An 11,067-nucleotide genomic window follows, 5' to 3' on the forward strand; every position below is an offset into this window, starting at 1 on the left:
CACCACTGTAATGGATGGATGCATCTAATAAAGTGAATACGCAGTGTATGTAATAATGTGGGTGGCAGTTGAATCCGTACTTTCATTTTGAAGTATTCTTAAAATGACAATTTCCTTTGAACTTAGGTGTACAAATCTTAAATAATAATAATATGAAGAAGAGGAAGAAACTTTATTTATATAGCACCTTATTAAACATTTATATGCAAATCAAGATTAATCAACAAAAACAATAAAGATATACCATAGTTACTTGGATATTATCTTTGATTAATATTATGATAATTTCTAATAAATCCATCCATCCATCTATTATCCAACCCGCTATATCCTAACTACAGGGTCACAGCGTTCTGCTGGAGCCAATCCCAGCCAATACAGGTGCAAGGCAGGAAACAAACTCGGGCAGGGTGCCAGCCCACTGCAGATTTCTAATAAATTTAAATACTAAATAGAAAATCAACCCAGCCATTGCTAAATAAAATTTTAACTCTAAGGAAGAAAACAAACCTTCACTCTTATCAGAAACAGGTTCATATTGTTTTCCAATTAAAAGCCTTATACATAAAGATGGCAAGAGAACAGCCAGAACTAATTTACATATATACATACAGTATGTATCTACATTTGACTTGTATACATGGCAACAAATTAAACGGAGACAGTTAGATGTTATTAAATGCAATGTACAGATTCAAAAGCAAATACAACAGTTCATAGCAAACACCTTTTTAAACTTAATGCTAGGCTTTTTAGAGGCGCTATATTAAAACACTGGATGCTTAATCCGCCACATTCAATGCAGGTTTCAACAGTTAAAAACACAGCAGGGGCCTGAAAAGTTGCTGCCATCTTTGTAGCAATAAGTCCAAATTCAGCCCCACTGGGAAGAATTTGTAAAGCCTCCTGCTGACTGTGAGAGAGAGGCGTCGGTTTGAATTTGCCTGCTTTGTTGTGTGAAAAGGCAGCTGACACGCACTGAGCCGCCCGAGAGCTCCCAGTGGACTGGCAGCACTTGCCAGAGTCTCTGTGGCTACATGGGTTTAATGCAGCAGAAATGCTGGCATTTGGCAGCTGTTAAACAAACCCCTTTCGCTGAGTCACAAAGATGGAAACACAGCATGTTAAAACCTCACGGGCTGTCACAATAGATAGCTTTTGAGTGAGCACACAACAACTCTCGCACGAAAACATAACCCGGGCAAGCAGGTCGCTCCCCGCCTGACTGCCGGCTCCATGCCAGGGAATAAAAATAGACTGGAGCCCAATGGATGTCGTGTGAGCGGATTGTGACTTCAGATGTCATTAGTGCGGATGTTTCTTTCAAGAGATTTTTTTCCCCCAGTCTCTCTCTCTCTCTCTCTCTCTCTCTCTCTCTCTCTCTCTCTCTCTCTCCCTCCCTGAAGTTCAAGGAGATATCGACTCATGGAATGAAAAATAGGTCACAGAGGCCAGCACCAGAGAGGCTAGCATGTTGCACCCTCTAGTGGTCACAAGGAGCACAACCTAAGATGCAGGCATGATCTGAGCAAAGCTGAACCTTCAGCACCACCAGGACTCTAGGATATTTCACAAAAGATCTTTTGGATGGGTAAACTGGGCCAAGATTTGCTACTAACACAGGGGTAAGCTGCTTTTTACGATTCTCAGCGTACACTCACCCTACATTTGTCAGTTAGCCCAACACTACCAACCTGACAAGGGCTGAACGAGGCAAAATTTAGTGCCCCACATGGAAGATGCGGTGCATGACTGGGCACCAGCATAAGGGAAGCTACTTTTAATAATTTCGAAAATGAATTACTGTTAGGTTTGGCAAATTACACGCATCCCGCACAGTGCCACAAAGAACTACTCTACTCTAACATTTGGCACACCAGCAGGTTGTTGAGCTTTAACGGGTGGGATTCTTGCTGGTACACTGGAGGGCACAGAGTTGTGAAGAACAATCAAAGCTTAAATACTGATTTGGTTTATTTTTGTTATTATAGTTACAAAACAACCAGCCTTAAATGTGCTGTCATTAATTTAACCTTTATGTTGTTTTTAAAATATTCTTTACGCATTGTTATAAATTATAGTTTGTTTGTTTTGCTTGCTTAAATTCATTTTTATATTATAAAACATTATAAAGTTACAAAAATATTGATAAGAACAGGCCATTCAGCCCAACAAAGCTCACCAATCCTATCCACTGAATTCCTCCAAAATAAGGTCAAGTTGAGTTTTGACGATTCCTAAAGTCCTGCTGTCTATCCCACTATTTGGTAACTTATTCCATGTGTCTATGGTTCTATTTGTGTGGAGAAACTTCCCAACATTTGGGTAACATTAACTGTTTACAACTGTGTCCCCATGTTCTTGATGAACTCCTTTTAAAGCAATGGCCTTGATCCACTGGACTAATTCCTTTTTGTAATTTTAAACACTTCAATCATGGCGTCTATTGATCCCCTTTAGCTTAAAATGAAAATGTTCAGCTCCTTTAATCTTTCCTCATAACTCATCTCCTGTGGCCCTGAAGTCAGCCTAGCTGCTCTTCTCTGGACCTTTTCTAGTGCTGCTATGTCTTTTTTGTAGCCTGGAGACCAAAACTGCACTCAGTACTCCAGAAGAGGCCTCACCAGTGCCTTATAAAGCTTGAGCATTACCTCCTTGGACTTGTACTCTACATATCAAGGCGCTATATAACCTAACATTCAGTTAGATATCTTAATAATTTTATGAGCACTCTCTGGATGTTGGTAGTGATGATTCACTCCTGAAGGGGCACATTCATATTCAGACCTCCCATTGTGTACTTCAATTTTTACTTCCGACATTTAATACTTTACATTTACTTATCATACATTTCATCTACCACAAGTCTACCCAAGTCACTGTGGTGTCCTTATTTTTCCTCTTTTCGTTTAATATTTAACCACTATTATCGTGATATTTTTCACATATTTTTCTTCTGGTTGTTATTTTTTCTGGAATTTGGAAACCTGTAGAAATTGGTTTAACTTGCATTTTTCACTTTTGTTATTATTATACTAGCTGTGTAAGGCCACGCTGTAAAAAGCATGGGATCCTAGAAACTATTGAAATTGTCAAAAAAAAAATTGAAATGTAGAAATGTCAGATAATTGAAAGGAACTACTCTGGGCATCTCTCTGCTAGGAGGTTTTGTTTTGCCAACATGCTCGCTTCGCTTGTGCATAAGCGGCTAAACGAGTTTGTCTTTCTTCGGAGGTTTCGTTTTGCTGATGTGCTCACCTCGCTTGTGTACCTCTCAATTCTGGGCCAGACAGACAGACACATACAGTTCCACGCATAGACATTGTTGGAGATGGCTGGGGGGGGACACCCAGGAGGACCGGAAGAGGGCTTACTCCTTCCTCAGACCACGTGGGGGCGACCACCCTGGTACCTATGGGGACCACGGGTACAGAGCTTTGAAGCTCAACCCTGTAGGGGACCGTGGTCACCACCAGGGGGGGCCCAATGCCTTTGGAGCCCTGGACCTCAGCACTTCCGCCACACTTGGAAGTGCTTGGGGGAAGAGGAGCAGGGATGCCCAGAGTGCTTCCGGGGATGCACTGGGGCGTGTCGGTGGAAGATTGCCAGGAGACACCTGGAGTACATGCGGGTGATTATAAAAGGGGCCACCTCCCTTCATTCAGGACTTGAGTCGGGTGGAAGATGGACGAGGTCTGGGAGGAGACCAGGAGGTGGCCTGAAGAGAGAAGGGATTGTTGTTTTGTGGCCAGGACTTTGGGGACTGTGAGCACTTATCTGTATATATGGAACTGTATAATAAACGTGTGTGGGGTGATTCAAACGTGTCTGCCTGTCTGTGTCCGGGGCATGTTCCACAACGTTTATATATAAGATACTTGTTGTTTTATTTTATAATCATATTTGGTATTTATCAATGGGTACCATCATTTTGTGCACCGGTATTATTCAAGTTGGATTTATTTAATCAGAATCATCATAAATGTTAAATTGTTACATGAAATTGAATTCTAAAGTAAAATATTTTTTTCTAAATTTTAAAAACGTCTTCTCTGTTTTTACATTGTGGCAAAAGGGTACACAAGTCCATAGGTGATAGAAAAAGCTCTAAAACTTACTGAATATGTCCAAACTGTTGTTGAGTATTGATCCACTTTCTGGAGATTGTACACAAATTACAAAACAGCGTATCCATGCTTTTTTAAGAAGGTAAAAAATCAAAAAGGAGACTACTGTAATGAGATTCAGCCATTTCAAAGAGACCAGCTGTAAGTTTCACTTCGCCAACAAACCCAATTGTCTTCCACCACATGGATTCACCTCAGAAAGACATCACCAAGCGCCCATCATTGACATTATTGAATACTGATGTTCAGATGTAAATTGATATCTCTTTTCTATAGATAATTAGACAATAATAACTGAAAATGGCACACTTACTGTTACTTTTATTTTTTCACTATACAGAAGCTTATTTCTTTAGGTTACAATGATTTCTTAATGACACTTGATTGATAACGCATACGTGTGCAACAATGTGAGAGAATGTTGAGCAAGCATGTATCATGTAATTTAAGTGACAAGTACTGTACAGACTGACATTCATCCATCCATCCATCCATCCATTATTCTGTCTTCCCAACTGGCTTATCCAGGGCAGGGTCACAGGTCAGCTGGGGACGATAACAGCACACATTAAGCACAAGGCAGGAACAGTCCATGGATTGGGTGCCACTCCAAAGCAGGGTGAAACTTGCAGACATACAACATGGGTGGGAAGAAACCGTAGTATCTGAGAATAACAAGCAATCTTCATGCACTTGTGAACCCCAGTCTCCTTCACTACGAGAAAGCAGAATCACCACTGGGCCATTTATTATTATTATTAATATTATAAACTCTATCAGTACATGCTCCCCAAAAAAAAAAATATCTGCTCTGCTCAATATATTCCATTTATTAATCTATAGTATGGCCATTTGATCCGTAGCCACGCAGGTCCCCAATGAAACTCTGGTTCAATCTGCTGAGGGATGATAAGTCAACGCCATCCATGAGGATGCTCTGAATCGGAACAAGTGGAAAGCGACGTGCCGAAAAGTGAATTCTGCGTCAACACTGGATAAATGTTAGGAATAACATTAATCTATTCATATATTTTTCTCCACTTTGGGCATAATAATAATGATAAAAATAATCTATCCATGTTACTAATCTGTTTATCCAGGGCAGGGTCGGCTGTTGAATACGCACACATACACACACACATGCTCATGGGTGACTTTAGCGGTGCCAATTCACTATTATTTGAGGACACATTTGTCTTTTGTTACAAGCTCTGGCAGAACATAACCATTGCAGAAACAGAATTGAAGAAGCAAAAGTAAGATAATAAGCTATAAATGCTGGATTAGATGGAGTGGCAATCCTGCCCACCTGGAGCCCAGATTGGAGACACAACCCAGCTGGTCGCCAGTTTATGTCCTAGTCAGAATGATCAAATAACAGATGGACAAGGGACAAGTGAACCTTTTGTCCCCAGGCATTAAAGGCAGCAGTGGTCCCCTCACTGGAGCTCAGTTTGGACACCCACAGTGTTGCCTGGGTATTGTAGTCCAGAAATGCAATCCTGTAGGGTCCTTGGGCGCTGCAGGGGGCACTGTAAGGAATGAAACTTACTATTTTGGATAACTTCCCTATGACCTGGAAGTGCTTCAAGCATGCAATACTCTGACACCAGAAGTGCTCCCGGGTTTGACACAAAAGAAGCCACTCTGCCTCATCTTAAGAGTGAGAGTAGAGGGCAGAGGGTAAACGCTCATGTGGAGAACTGAAAGGAGATGGAGGCGGAGAAGGAGCTTTATAAACGACACATACTTTGTTGAACTGTTACAAAAATAACAAAAAAAAAGCCTGTGAATGAGTCTCTAGGGTGTAGTGGTTAAGGCTTTGGATTTCAAACCCCAAGTCTATGAGCTCAAATCCCACTAGTGACACTGTGTGACCATGAGCAAGTCACTTCACCTGTCTGTGCGTCAATTGTAACCAACTCTGTCATGAATGTTGTAAGTCGCCTTGGATAAAGGTGTCAGCCAAATAAGTAAATGTATGTATGTTTTACTTTATTCTTAAACTGTGTTTGGTAGATTTTTGTCTGATGTATAAGCTTGTTGGGTTGTCATAGCTCCAACCATGATGAAGGCTGTGTGCAGACAAATGATCAGGAAATGTATTCTTACCTCTGGAAAATTAGTTCTAAGAATCTGAGATAATATAATTATTTCTAGTTTCCTTTCATTATGACAAGGATGGCTCATATTTTCTAAAATATTCATCTATTGACTTCTGTACCATTAAGTCATATTGTAATCTGCAAGAACAGACAAGGCATTTGTAAAATTTATAAAAAAAACATTTAACTTTAGAATGCAGTTTATGTGACAGAGTAATATATACCATGATTGTGGAGAAACAACTTTGATTTGACAAATACCAACTTATCTCTTAAATGCCTTTTTCTTTGTGGACTGTTTCCATTAGGTTTGGAATCATTTCTTGGTTAACAGCCACTAGTTTATTGTTACCTCTTTATTATGATAAATTCAATTCAAAAAACTTGTTCATTTTGTTCTTAATTAAGGTTGGAGTTATTAAGAATTAAAGACACAGCTGGCGTGCCTGGCTTTTCATATGGCTTGTTAAGTTCGGCCTTTGCAGTGGTCACAGTACCTCAGCTAATAGCAGGGAACAGTGATGTCTGTCATGGAGTATCCAAAATGCCCTAACATGTAATGAAAAAGGCCTCACAAAGTTACTTTTGGAGCTTAGCACATCTTCATCTGTTTGGCCTTGTGCATTCTGAATAATCAGGGCTTTACTGTGTCTGCTAAAGCTGCTCATCATTCTTGGTGAAGCTCAAACTTGTCTTGATGGAGTTTCCTTAATATGGGCACTGACAGTATTAGATCTTTACTGCTCCTCTCTGTGGTTGTTTTTGATTCTCTGCTGCTGATCTTGTCCCCTCACTTTGATTTCCAAGGCCCTTTTTGAGCAGGAACTTGTAGCACAGTCACAGCGTTTTTTATTGTCTTGTAATATTTGATGTAAGCCACAGATTAGCCTAAACTTTCCTATATATATATTGTAGTTGGGAATTTACTTTAACTATCTGGAGTGTGATGAGATGGGTAAGGTTGTAATTGACCGTGTTGCCCTCATTTTATTTAGAAATTAGGTCCAGATTCATGAGCAGGTATTTAAACAGCCAAAAAGCAAGAAATGAAACACTCAGTCAGAGGAGTTCACAGTAGTCGGAATCAAAGAAACAGCAAAGGCATCAAATTGTTTGAATGTGGATTACAAACAGTGAGGTGACCACCTTGAAAAGGTGTTCCCCAGGCAGCAACATTGCCAGATGCTCAAACAAGCATCTCTTTTGCAGGCAGTTTTTTTTCCCAGAATAATTTGAAATCCAAGCACCAGTTAGTAAGGAGATGATGCTGTTTTACACACTGGCAATGTGTGGACTGATGTGTGTCATGCCGATGTGATCACACTTTCCGCTTTGTCACCTGAGTGACAGTTTCAGTTTTCATCTTATAGTTTGGCAGAACCTCACCTGAGTAAGATCACACTGGACTGATAAAAGAGCTACCGTAATATCAATGGACACTGGGTTACTCACCTCCTAACCAATCAGAGTGAGTAAAATAGTTTATACTGAAGATGATTGGTTGGTGTTAGTGTGATGTGTAAAATGAGATGAGAGACCCTGAAGAATATGAGGCTTACCCATGACTGCCCTGATGTGCACTTGTAATTATTGTGCCTTGGGACAAAATCCTCCACTTGTTATGAGCCGTTAGAGCCAGGGCTGCTGAGCTACTTGCTATGCACTTCCCTCAGTCCCTGATAACCTGAAGTGAATGCCATTCCCTGTAAAGATCTGTCATGATCTGGCTGGCAGTTTAAACTTTCTTATGACTTTTCCTTGATCTTTTAAATTTTTTCACATATCGTTTTGAGAGTTTAGAAAATCAAAGAATCCATTGGTTACATCTACACAACATGTTTTACGTGATACTAAAAATGAATTTGATTCTTTCATGGACCCGTTATTGATTTATTATGGTATCAGCCATTTCTGTTGACTGGCACTATGTTGCTACATCAATATGACTATATAATGGTCAACATCGTGGATTTCCTGATCATCTGATATTTCAGCCTTTAGCAATTATTTTTGTTAGTATTGTAATAAGGAAGGACACCAGACATTGCAAAGGTTTGGGGCAGCTACCCATGTAATGTGTTCCTGGCTACAAAAGTAAAAGAAATTTAGAGCGAGTAGTGTTTTCAAGACAGAGTCCAAAACAGAACTAAAATCCAGAGGAAGGGAGTGAGGTTTTATAGGGAGTCTGGAGGAAATGACGTCATCCTCGGGGCAAGGACCGGAAATGATGTTGTCCTCAGGCCCGGGACCAAAAATGTGTCCCCTGTTGATGCAGCAGCTCCTGGTAGGATTTCCCGGGAAAGATCTGCAGGAAAAAGAGTCAGTGCACCCCACCGCCCTCTGGGCAGATATGTTACTACCAGTCGTTAAGCCCTTTAGCTGCCTCCTATTCACACGTGTGAGACAGTATTTTTTGGTGATGGAAATTTCTTCTGTTTCTTCAATTAATGTCTACTCGATTTGGCTCTGGTCATGTGTTCCCTTTTGGATACAGAATCCCACACTGTTTCCTGACTTCAGTTCATATCCTGAGCTTTGTTTGGTCTCATATTTTGATCTGTATGCTTTACTTAGGTTAGATTATCTCAAATCACAAGGTGAGCGACCAGTGCTATGCAGAAGACACACAACTGTATATATTGTCACGCTTGGGTCACAGATTTGCACAGAAACACAGGAGATTGTGGAGACAGGAACTTTATTCCAAACATTTCAAACAAACATTTCTCTCTTTCAAAAGGGGTGCGCATCAGGAGCGGGACCCCCAACAGGAGCAGTGGATGTTCGGAAGAGGAGAGAGAGACAAGCAATTGGCCAAAAAGGACAGGTGCTGTTCAGGTTTTTAAGTATGCGAAGCACAGCTCAAGAAGCATATCATGCGACAGAGCAGCCGCAAGTAAGTCCAGCAAGTAAGGGAGCAATGTGAAGGTAGTCCATCAGTGTTCTTAAGAGGGGATTTTGAGGAGCATACCTGTCTTCTAGGGGTGTTTTCAGCCCCCCTGCTCACAATGTCAGTAGCACCTGATTACCCTGACGTTATTATCTATATGATCCTTTGTCTTACTTATATTTCCAAATGGATGAGAATTAACTTTCTCAAACTAAATAAGGAGAAAACAGAAATCTTAGTGACTGGCAAAACAGGATACAGTGAGGGTATTAGAAATAAACTTGATCCCTTAGGTTTAAAAGTCAAGTCAGGGGTAATAAATTTAGGGGTAATTACTGACTCTTAAATACATTTTAAATTACATATTAATCAAATTACTAGGACTGTATTCTTCACTTAAATAATACAGCAAAGTTAGATGACTTATAACTTTACAAGATGCTGAAAAATTAGTTCACACTTTTGTTTTCAGTCGACTAGATTACTGTAATGCACTCCTCTCAGGACTACCTAAGAAAGACATCAATCAGTTACAATTAATGCAAAAAGCAGCAGCAAGAATCTTAACTAGAAAACGAAAATCTGAGCACATCTCACCAGATTTAGCTTTGTCACGTTGGTTACCCATGTCATTTGCAATTGTCTTTAAAATATTACTGGTGGTTTACAAAGTCTTAAATGATCTCACCCCGTCCTATATTTTGAAATGTTTTTCACCTTACACTCCAATTCGTAACCTCAGATCTTCAAATGAAGGTCTGCTTATAATTCCAATCGCCAACCTGAAAAGAAATAGTAAGGCCGTTCTTTGCTGTTATGCACCTAAAATTTGGAATACTTTACCAACAGAAACTCGCCAGGCTAATACTGTAGAACAATTAAAAAAAAAAACCTGCTGAAAATGCATTATTATTTTCCTCTGGGTTCTGCAGTTTCCTAATAATCTGTACCATTCTCTGCTGTCTCTTCCAGTTCTTCAGTGTGGTGATCTGCGCCTCCACCACCTGATCAAGGTACCAACCTTCCCCTGTGTTTATGGATTGAATGGCAGATATCCCAGATGTCTACATGACCACCATCATCTTCAGTTTCATCCATGTGAAGCCTGAAAACCATAAGGACTGATCTAGAACATCTATGTTAGGTAGAACTGCCCAGTTGGGGCTGGGTGGTCTTTTGGCCATGGAACCCCTGCAGATTTTGGTTTTTCTCCAGCCTGTTGTGTAGCACTTTGAGCTACACGGTTTGTATGAAAACATGCTCTATAAATAAATGTTGTTGTTATCGATATCGTCACGCTTATGGCCTTCATTTTGTTATTTCGACTTCACGACTTTTCTCGACTTCCTTTCCATTTAAAGCTACTGCTACTCAGAACAATCCGTACATGGCATACTCTTTAGAATCCTTTGGCATTTTCACTTTTCTCCATGTAGTAACTAGCACAGATGGACGGGGGAGCAGGCTGAATAGGAGAAACTCAAACCCCTTTCAACAACAACAACAACAACATTTATTTATATAGCATATTTTCATACAAAAAGTAGCTCAAAGTGCTTTCATCTTTTATACTATATTGCTTTCTGTTTTACTAATTGCTATTTGCTTGAACATGTCTTTCATAAAAGACAAATCATTGTGATTGAATTGATTTTTTCATTGTTATTGCTATTACTTACTCATTGCATATAATTATAAGGAACACTTAAATCATACATCTGCTCTTTATGAATAAAATATTCAAGTGGAAAATTTTTATTGAGTAATACTGTGTAATTCATTAGGATCAAAATTATGTAATAATGGGCAATGGAAACCAAAATCACCAACCCATTGAGGGCTGGATTCAACATCACACCGAAAATCAAAGTTAAAATCTGAAATCACAGGCTGATCCAACTTGTGTGAATTTCATCACAGCAACTCTTAATGTGACTCAGTAAGT

The 11,067-nt window shown here is 39.9% G+C and overlaps 1 long non-coding RNA gene across 1 annotated transcript; it reads left to right on the forward strand.

Moving 5' to 3' along the window:
• The first annotated feature begins 1,406 nt into the window (after positions 1-1,406).
• On the forward strand, positions 1,407-10,187 carry LOC120530511. Its single transcript, XR_005633974.1, has 3 exons — positions 1,407-1,625; positions 8,973-9,128; positions 10,095-10,187. It is a non-coding gene; the product is annotated as an uncharacterized LOC120530511 (long non-coding RNA).
• Positions 10,188-11,067: the final 880 nt, after the last annotated feature.

This window comes from Polypterus senegalus, chromosome 6 (genome assembly GCF_016835505.1).
Source record: "Polypterus senegalus isolate Bchr_013 chromosome 6, ASM1683550v1, whole genome shotgun sequence".
NCBI lineage: Eukaryota > Metazoa > Chordata > Cladistia > Polypteriformes > Polypteridae > Polypterus > Polypterus senegalus.